The following is a 10,274-nucleotide window of genomic DNA, read 5'->3' as shown; positions in this document are numbered from 1 at the left end:
TTAATTAGCCCACAGACTACAGAAACTCAATATTATCAAAAGCACATAACTATTTTCACGCCCCACAAGTTGAAAGTGTTTCTCGTAAGAAAAATTGCAAGGTTTTTGCTTAATGTTTATGCTACAGTCCCATCGCGTGGATGGACTGCGAATATACGCAGCATGCCAGAACCTATTGTTTTGAATTTTTCTCTGGTCGCTGGTACAAAAAGCACCAGTCATCATACACTCACACCCTTTCACCACCATGGTTTGGCGGAAACCCCATTGTAAGTGTATACCATCTTTCCCCTCTACTGTCTATGTGTATAACTATTTCAGGGAATTTGGAATGAACAGATTAAATCTCCGTTCTCGCCAACTCTTCCTGGCTTTCAGAGGAGATGTCGGGCTTGTAAATTTTCCACTGCATTCGATAGAGGGTTCTGTGGACGGGTTTTTGATTACCAGTCTATCGTTTGATGAGCGTTTTTCACCCATGATAAAATCCTATAAATGTGCTGATCTCTTGTATTCTGGGAAATCTAAGTAGTCTAGATACACCACACAGGAAACATCAAGGGCTCCTTCAATAATACGCGAAACGTTTTGTCGTTATTTCTGTTTGCTCAAACCAAGGACACACTCAGCTTAATGTGCGCATGACATCTGTGACATTGACTCAAATTCACCATTGATTATGAAATAAGTCAATGTCACCAACTGTACCACTCAGATACAAATCTGTAAACACGCCAACAACACATGGCACTTCTTATATGTTTCAATGAAACTTCGATCGTTCTTCGCCAACTTTAGCTTCATTGTCAACTTCGTTTGTTTGTTAGCGTTTCCTGGCAGGTTGTCTCGGCTTGTCAGTGTCGTCGTTTTGATGGCTGTTGGCGTCTTGCTTGCGAGCATGAGAACACAAAACTGGTCATTCAAAAAACCACTTCGCGATGAATGGAAGAAAGTAGCTCATTTTATGCAAGGTTTACACGATCGATGAAGAGTACATGAAAGTTGTATCATAATGGATGTCCGTTATCAAGACAGAATATTAAAAACGCCCGCTATTGCCTCTTTGAAAAAGTACTGTTGTTAATAGTCTTCGATTATTTACACCTTTCTGTTTATAATAGCGTTATCGACATGCTACAGATTCGATACTGGACTTATTAAAAAAAACTGTTGTTAGAATTAACTTGCTCACAGGTATAGTGGCTGATTATTAAGTACATGTCACCTGTGATATTGATAGTTCACAGCGAGTCGAGGAAATGAATCTATTAATAGGCAGGCATCACTTAAATGGACAAAATCGCTTTTTTAACCTATTTGTGGTATTAAGATTACATGAAATACTTACACCCGCATGATGTCACTTACAACATCCAAAATGCACAAAATGATGACGATACATAAGTACAAAATGTAAAAAATCACCCTCTGCTAAATGCAGACCAATGATTTGGTTTGTAACCTTTAGACAGAGCAAACTTATATGCCATTCCGACTTGCTTTTCTCTGACAAATACACTTTGTCACAATGTAAGGGGCTAGAAAGGTATTATGAAACAAGATCTCATTGCAAACGCTTGCATGATGTACAAACTTTATGTAAGGCGAGAGAGGCAAAAGTATCTTGAACGGGGCCGATCGACACAGATTTCGTCAATTTCACAAATTTCTTGTGTGTTTTTTGATAAAATCTTCACACATGCAGTACCGTCCATGATTGTAACTGCAGACGCCAATAGCAGTGCACCACAAGCGGCCGCATCTAGGTTAGCATTAATATTTAACAAGGCTTCCCTGCACTTCCGTTGTACTTGTCTGTGACGGTTATTGGGAATTGATATCGGGTATTGATTCCACGCCAAATCATATAACCTTACATCGGTAATGTATTTGAGAAAGGTACAAGTACTTTAGACGATTCTGAAAAGTAAAGGAAAGTTCGAAAGTTCAATGGCAGTCATGAATTATGCACACATATATATATATATATATATATATATATATATATTATAATATATATATATATATATATATATATGTCTGTGTGTATATATATATACATATATATATATATATATATATATATTATATATATATATATATATATATATATATATATATATATATATATATATATATATATATATATGCATGTGTGTGTGTGTGTGTGTGTGTGTGTGTGTGTGTAAATTATAATTTCAGAATCTAAGTCACAAATTGTTTCAACCGGGTAAAATGTCAATCAGAAATACACCTGTCTGTAACCATGTTCAAGTTTTTTTTGTAACCATGAAAAGTACATAAACATGAAAAGCTTAAGTCTTACCAGCTGAGCTCGTGTTTATTTTTTGTCTCGTCATATGATAGCAAAGAGTTCCCACTGCGACGTCCACAATACAACCCTGCTCGCAAAATATATTTCATAGGTAGAAGAGGAATACAGGCTGTACAAATATCTAAGCGAACACCCCTGAGTCATTTACCGTGCACAACATTTTATAAGCGCCAGAATAAATCGGTTTTTCCCCCCTCTGGTTAGCATTTACTATTCACCATCTTGACTGTAAGAATTCTGAAAGTCGATTTCTATGAATCATTTACTGTCACATACAATGATGAATTTTATCGCAAAATCAAATGGTTTCATTTGAGAACGAAGGAAGTGGATTCCCAGAGGCGCGAAAATTTCCCGAAGATATAACATTTTAAATGTCAAAAGGCATTGGTGAAGTTCCCTTTACAAAGAAACTAACAGTATGCGTCTTCAAATATAATACCTTCTTTCTGTGAGTAACGTTAGACGTCTTGGTAAAAGCGGAGATTGGCACAGTTGTCGTACAATGGACACAGTTCGGTCGGCATGGCAACAGACATGAAATGATGAAGAACTTAACACCAGTTTTGAACGGAATATATATGATATGTGGCTGTTTGATAACGCCCTCCAATCTCTTCAGTTCTCACACGTTTGTGGCAAATCTGAAGGTATAGGTTGAAAGTCGACGTCTCCTATCTCGTTGATGCTATCGTTTCTTCGGTATATTCACCTTATGTAACCATTGATTTTCAGATTTATACAATTCTTGCCCATCACTCAAAATGAGAGATTCTATAACGCGAATGTGCCGTATTGTGGTTGTCAATATACATTGTACGGTCTGTGCACCACAGGACCGTGGACCATGCAACTATATGATGGCATACCATGTGCATTGTCATTTAGTGAATAATTCACCAAATCGAAAACACCGCACATTTTATGATCTGCATGTCTATACAAATTATTGTTTCTAACGTCGACCGCTAATTGTTCATTGTATTTTCCAGGCCAGGAGCCAGACAAAAATCTTTATTGACCGTGTGCTAGTGTTAAACTCTTAAGGGATTTACTTTTCAATTGCGTTCAAATACCATATGACGGTTTATATCCACGTATACTGGTAGCGCGTGAGAAACTGTAACATTGGGACGCTTGACGCCCTTTCGTCCCACCATCGACACACAATGGAGCGTTGAACATCGAGCTATAGCATGCTAATAAGGAAGCGTTCATTTACTATGGCAAAGGGCGGCCAAAATCCATGAATCATCTCCAATTCGAAAACTTAGAAATTATTTTTCACATAGCAGGGTGAGGCCAAAGCCTTGTATCAGTATGAGAACAACATGTTGCAGAAGAGATTTGGTTTGATCATGTGTCAACCCGCTAGTCAATCAATATTAACATTTGAACACAATGGGTATATATAAAGTAAATGCATTTTATATTGTTGTAACTATCTCAGAAGACTGGGAATTGTCATAAATAGATGTATAGTAAAATACATTGCAGTCGGTATCACGTTGCTGTAGCAAGACAGCCATCCCCCTTCTTATGAGCAAGCTTGATACCTGAACATCGTTGCTAAACTGTGTCTTTGCGTAACTTGAATGCACACGCGCCGGAAGTTCACTCTTCATCTCCCTTACCCAGGGGCAGAGTTGGTACCTTGGTCTGGAAAAGCAATCATGATTTTCGTGAGTTTTACGTGACCTTCAATGTTGGTACTTCGGTAGCGTGACGCCACCACTCGTGAATATTCTGTAATCTCCTAAGGCAGTGGGAAGCATCTTGTAGAAACGGGTTGGTTTCACTCGTATGCAATTACAGAGACAAAAAGAAAGGCTTGCATTAGAACTTCATGCTTCAAGCTTCGACTCTGCCTTTTTATTTGCGATGCCAGTTTTGTTGGCATGGAAACGAAGGATTTAAACTCAGCTCGAACAAGGAAAGTGATGGTGATACAGATTCAGACCCCTGTAATCAATGACACTCTGAATCGACAGTAATATGGTACAAAAAGTGCAGGATGTGGTCGGCAATATGCAAATCTGATGATAGTAGAGGCTGGAAAAAGGAAACTTTGATTTGTATGTTCCTTCATATGACCTAGTTCTGCATTGCATATATTGCCATTAACGTTCGATCTGCCACTGCAGCTTTGTTTCGCCAAATACTCACATTTTCCTGACTACATCAAGGTAAAATTTGCCTAGTTTTTGCCTTATAGTTTGGTGTAACGATATTCTCCAGATAAACGCACAAGACATACTTCAAATTTCTTACTAAGCATTCAATTTCAAGAAATGGGATCTTTAGGAAAAACATCTGCTTTTGTCAGTGTTTTAGTTCACAAACCAGATTTCTTAGTTCATGATGATAATGACTCTGTTAAAATTTGATTACTAGTAATCGGTAGTAAAATTTCTCTATCATATTTTTCACATTTCTTTTCCAACTTTTTCATTTTTTGGCTAAAATATATCTTCTGCGAGGCCTCTTCTGGTGTCCTTTTATGTAACGTACGCCAGGCATGTATTTGTTCTGACAAAATTGGAGCAGATTGTCAATGACGCTATTTTTGATAAACTAAGGTTGACATTGCCGTGCCCCAACATGCAGAAAGATGGTAACCGGTAGCCGATGCGTTGGGCCGTATTTTAGAAAGCTGTGTGATCTTCATTGACTAATGTGTTTAATTCATATAATCGCGTCACGTTCAGGGTCATCGTTGTGATGGCTCTGAAGAACACCCGAAGCTCATGAGTACTGCTTCTATTTGGGCCAATAGTTTTTAATATAGCCGTTTAAAGTTTGTGTGACCGCTAAAAATTCTTACGGATATACCTGTATTATATTGAAATTATGGAACGTGCTTGATTTAATTTCTAAATGGATAATTTATAGAAGTCATGGAATAACAGACTGTGTTTGGAACAACAGCCAAACTGCAGTGGTATCTGTAACTTGTCAAAGTCAATTTATGAAATAAATCCCCTTTTTAGTCACGTCCCGGTCAACGGTCTCATACAGAATCAAGCAATTAATTCATATTATACGATTCAACGAATACCTCTTATGACTGCTGCTTTGCCAAGGGAAAAATATTACAGATATACAGGCGAATCATTTTAGACATTTAGTTCCAGAGTTGTCAGGTGCGTCAAATGTATCTCTGTCACACTAATTACGCATTTATTATAATTAGTGGGTGGATCCATAGACCCTCCGAGGTCTATGGTGGATCTCTACAAAATGCTACCCCTTACCCATAATCACAATTGATAGCGTATTCAGGTATGATGGCTGCATGCCATGGCTATATTTGTGAAAGATTTACCAGTGTCTGTGTTGACGACAGTTTACATATACTAGAATTTCCTCCGTACAGAAGATACAACTTGCAAAAGGTTGCATGAGAATACCTCGAGCTTGGATTGCTTTTCGTCCGCTGATATGATCAAGTTCCACTCAAAGAAAAATACATCACCATTACCGATAACTCTGCAAACGTAAATGTAAATACCAGACACAGCAAAGAAGCATTTATCGTAAATGTCAGGCGCCACCAGCAGTATTTATTGTAAATATCAAGCGCCCCCTCAAGCAGCCTTTGTTACAAATCTAGGAAAAAAAAACAATTTGAATTTCATACGCCGGGGGCATGAGTTAACTAGAAGTTTGCTATTAAAACCTACTTCAGTCATGTAGGGCATTTTATTTTTTGCGATGACGTTTGCAGTCAATGATAGCATTTTAAAAACTCTGAATTTCAATGTGGTGGAACGTTTTAGCTAGTGTTACAGTCAACTAATATCACATGTACTATGGAAGTTTCTTGTGAGTAGCACCAAAACATGGACGAGAAAACAGTAATTGAAGGAACGCACACAACAATGCAGCAAGCCTCGTTTTCACTGATGACCATCTCTGCGTTAAGTGAGACAAACAAATAAATGAAAAAATGTACACAATGAAAATGAAGAGTAAAAAAGTATCTGTCATACTGAAGAAGACTTATTTGTTGCTGTTGTTGTTGTTTCAATGACAGAACACAATAGTACTGGTTGTTGGGCTTCCATATTACAGTGACATGGAGAAACTGAATATACAGAGCCGAAAGTCATACTTCTTTAGAAGGACTGTAGCGCTTTACCCAGTATCAAGCAATAACCACGGGACTACCGAGTTCCCAGAGTGTTAACAACGGCATTCATTATTTTCCATCTCACTCTCCTTCCAAATGGAGGACATTTCGAGAAATTCAAAGAGGGAAAATTGCGGGCTCAGAAGTATGGCATTGAATGTATCGCTACATCTTCCATCTATGCGTTGCTGGTCCATACAGAGATCGCGAGCAAAGTTGATTCCCTCTAGCAGTGTAGTTTGTCTCTTGAAATTGCACGAAGAACACGATTACAGGGAAAAGAACTTTTGCGTGGATGAAGTAAAAGCTATAAAAATTGAGACTATATGTAAGGTATTAAACGATAGCTTTGTGAGCGGCATATTTCCGCTGGTCATATAAAATTAATCTGGAAAAGTGATCATGTATACGTACGAGAGAATAGTGTGGTTTCACGAAATTTTCCCTTCGGTATATACATGGAGGATGTCCATGCCAGGTGGTGAGTACAATAGACACGAAGCCTTGAAAACTGACTACATGCCTGGCCGAGGAGCCTCACTGGATATCTGATAAAGGAAGGGCATCGAGAAAGAGTTTCATTGCAAGCCTCTATACTTTTTAAAGGTCAGACGGCATTTCCTTCGTAAGAGCCGTATTTGTAAGTGAACAAAAAAACGACTGAACAAAAGTATACTTTTGGACGAACGGCACCGATTATTCGAGGCAGAAACGGCATCGATGATATGAAAGGTGACAGGAAATGTTTTGAACATGTAACACCCACACTTAATGTCGTTTTGTCCCTTTTCTCAAGTTCATGGAGTGATTTTAACATATTTTGAAGAGTACACATACATCATCCACAGTCATGAGGTGGATAAATTTCATCACGGAGAGTGCATTGAAGAATGATGTGCACAAATAGTTCATATATTTAAAAAAATACGTTGGATTTCGTAAACGACTCGGCATTCTCAGACATCGGTTGATTGAACGACTGATGTGTATGTTCTGATTAAAGAGAGACTCTCTAAGCTTGCTGAGTACGTCACAGTTGACTGCATGGAAGCTGAGCCACCCGATGTAAACACAGGGTTGACGGACATTTTGATTTTCAAATGCCAGTAAATTTTAGCTAATTTTGTTTGTCTAGTACCAAATTTGCACGGTGACCTGTACTATCAAGAGGTCTGTTGCGAGTTTACTCGAGGAAAATTTAGCAAAAGTTTAACTCTGTCCGGTTTGAAGCCTGTTGAAGATTGATTTATCATAATAATTTTTTATCAAATCGTTACACAGTAATTTTGCGACGTAGTGTGAATGTTTTTTTTTTTTTGAGATTGCTATAACTCTTCCTCCATCATGAAACCAATTCACTGTTTTAGAAATACTGTATAGCTATTCTACAGGCAAATTCGTAAAACCAGTTCCTTACACTTTACATGCTGTAAAACAACGCCATAGATGATAAGGTCCAAATCGGCAGTTCAAATCACGTGACTATAGAGTTGCAATTTCAAATTGAAGTCAAGGAAGGCGAAAGTTGTCACTTATTATGTACTATCAGATTTATCATTTGTCACTGTGTCGAAATACCGACCATTCGCTCTGAAGTTTCGCCACCAGATAAGCGTAGAAGGCCAAAACGGCACAAACTGGACAAGCATCTTTCGAGAGTATGGACTATTCTTGAACGCGAGGTATCCGGTTACTCGCAGCTTCTTGCGTCACAGCAAGATGAAAACAGTATTGAAAACTCCCGTCCTGTGTTCAAAATTGACGTGCGCCACCATTTATGCGCCAACTGTCCTGTGTGTTATGGTAGCAGGACAATCTTTATCTAAATTACAAACAATCATATATACATCATTCGATTTCCTCGTAACTCTCAAATTGAGAGGACCAGTAGCTGTAACTTTTAAAGATTCAGTCACTACTATTTTTTTATGCCGGTAGAATGTTCTTATTCTGCTCCCAAATACATATTAAATCATTCACTATTTGGCATGCTAACACAGCGTTACAGGTGCAGAATGCATTGTTATTGTTTACATTTTGAATTCTAGTCCGGATCGCAGTTACCTTGGCAACAAAACAATGCAATCTATTATGCACAGACTTACTTGGCAAGCTTATACCGTGTATTTTAACGTGCTTTTGGAGAATTGGAAGAATCTTCAGTTGCGTGAAGTTGACATTAAAAACAAACTGTGAATGACACCATGAAAAGTTACATTTACTTGCCATTTATAAGGACGTACCGCTACCTTTGACATTAAACTTTATCGTACTTTTACGAAAGGTAAACGAACTTAAGGCAAAATTTTTCTGATTTTTCAATATAAGTATTCCGTATAGTAGACTGGAAAATAAATCTCAATAGTTGAGTATTAAGGTAGAAAGAAAGCCGGCAGCGCAAACGGAAGTATACACATACACAGTGAGGTCATAAGTTATAGAATAATTTATAAAACCGTTTCAATAATTTAGCTCTGCCCGAACGTAGCTGCTTGTCTAGTAATACACATGTGGGATTACTAAGTCATATATCGTGATATATGGCTTCGTTGAACAGGATAATGCAGGGAGTTACAAAAAGAGACAGCCTTCGTTGATCAGATCACATGAATTTTAATGTCCAAGGCAACCACAAGACGACAAAATAATAAATTAATAACTTTTGCTAGCTAGCGCTAAATACAGTAAAAGTCTCTGAAAAGTTCTTCTTAATAACTCTTCGCTTTCGTGTAACGTTGTGACGAGATCATACAAGAAGGATCCTGGATGACATGAAGGAAATATAAGACCATTGAAAGATGATAGCGCAGTCGAAAGAATTTCACTTGGGCTGAAGTATGCACGTCATACCGCAAACTATAGAATTCAACGCCAGTGAAAGGTAAAATACTGAAATTCAAATATCTACAATTCTAAAAGGAAGGGGATGTTCAAAGCTGACATTACCCATGGTGTTTTCACTGTTGCAATACATGTATTTACAAACGTTCCATTGGTTTGCTGTTGTTCCTTGCTGACCATTCGTTTGCCAGCACAAGAATATCGAGATCGTGAATTACTTAAGATATAAATAACAATTTAGCAGCAAGCTATAGACTTTGGCGTATTTGAAAATAAGCCATCGATTCTAAAATTCTTGACCTAAAATTACCTGAACGAGCAAGTGAGCGAACAAGAAAATCAGAGTACAGACGTAAAAAGGTTTGTACATGCGCACTGACTCAAAATTAAGCGACAGATACTATGCATTAACTAGGCTTTTTTATAATATTCGCGAATAATGTAGTGTACGCCAACATATTTCGGACACAGCAAATTAAAAAGATTATGTCGTTGTAAGTCATACTTCATAGGTATTATGTCATATTGTCTTTTTACTACAGAGTCACGATATTTTATAAATTTACTGACTCAGACAGTGTCAAGAGGATAAAAAACGTACAAGGTGATACGAAATGAGAAATGATTGAGTAATAAAATTAAACGACATTTTCCGGACAAGAAAAACAGGGTTTACAATTTACAAAAGACTTCAAATCGTTATTGTGTGAATGTATTTATGTAAAATTTTCACCATTTCATCTGTCAAAACCTTTCCACTTTGTTAGCGACTTTTCAAAGCCTCTGAATCAAGAGCGTCTTTCATATTCAGCTTCGATTTAAAAGGATCTCTCGCCATACAAACATCTTTGAAGCCATATACTGGCATTGTCTGCTCCAATTTTTCATTTTGAAGTTTTAACACTTCTTTGTGCGTATTCTCTGAGGCAGAAAATGCAAGTATTTTTATTCTTCGTACTACACCAT

The sequence above is a fragment of the Ptychodera flava genome, chromosome 10, assembly GCF_041260155.1.
Source record: "Ptychodera flava strain L36383 chromosome 10, AS_Pfla_20210202, whole genome shotgun sequence".
Classification (NCBI taxonomy): Eukaryota; Metazoa; Hemichordata; class Enteropneusta; family Ptychoderidae; genus Ptychodera; species Ptychodera flava.
Note: the sequence above shows the minus strand (reverse complement) of the source record.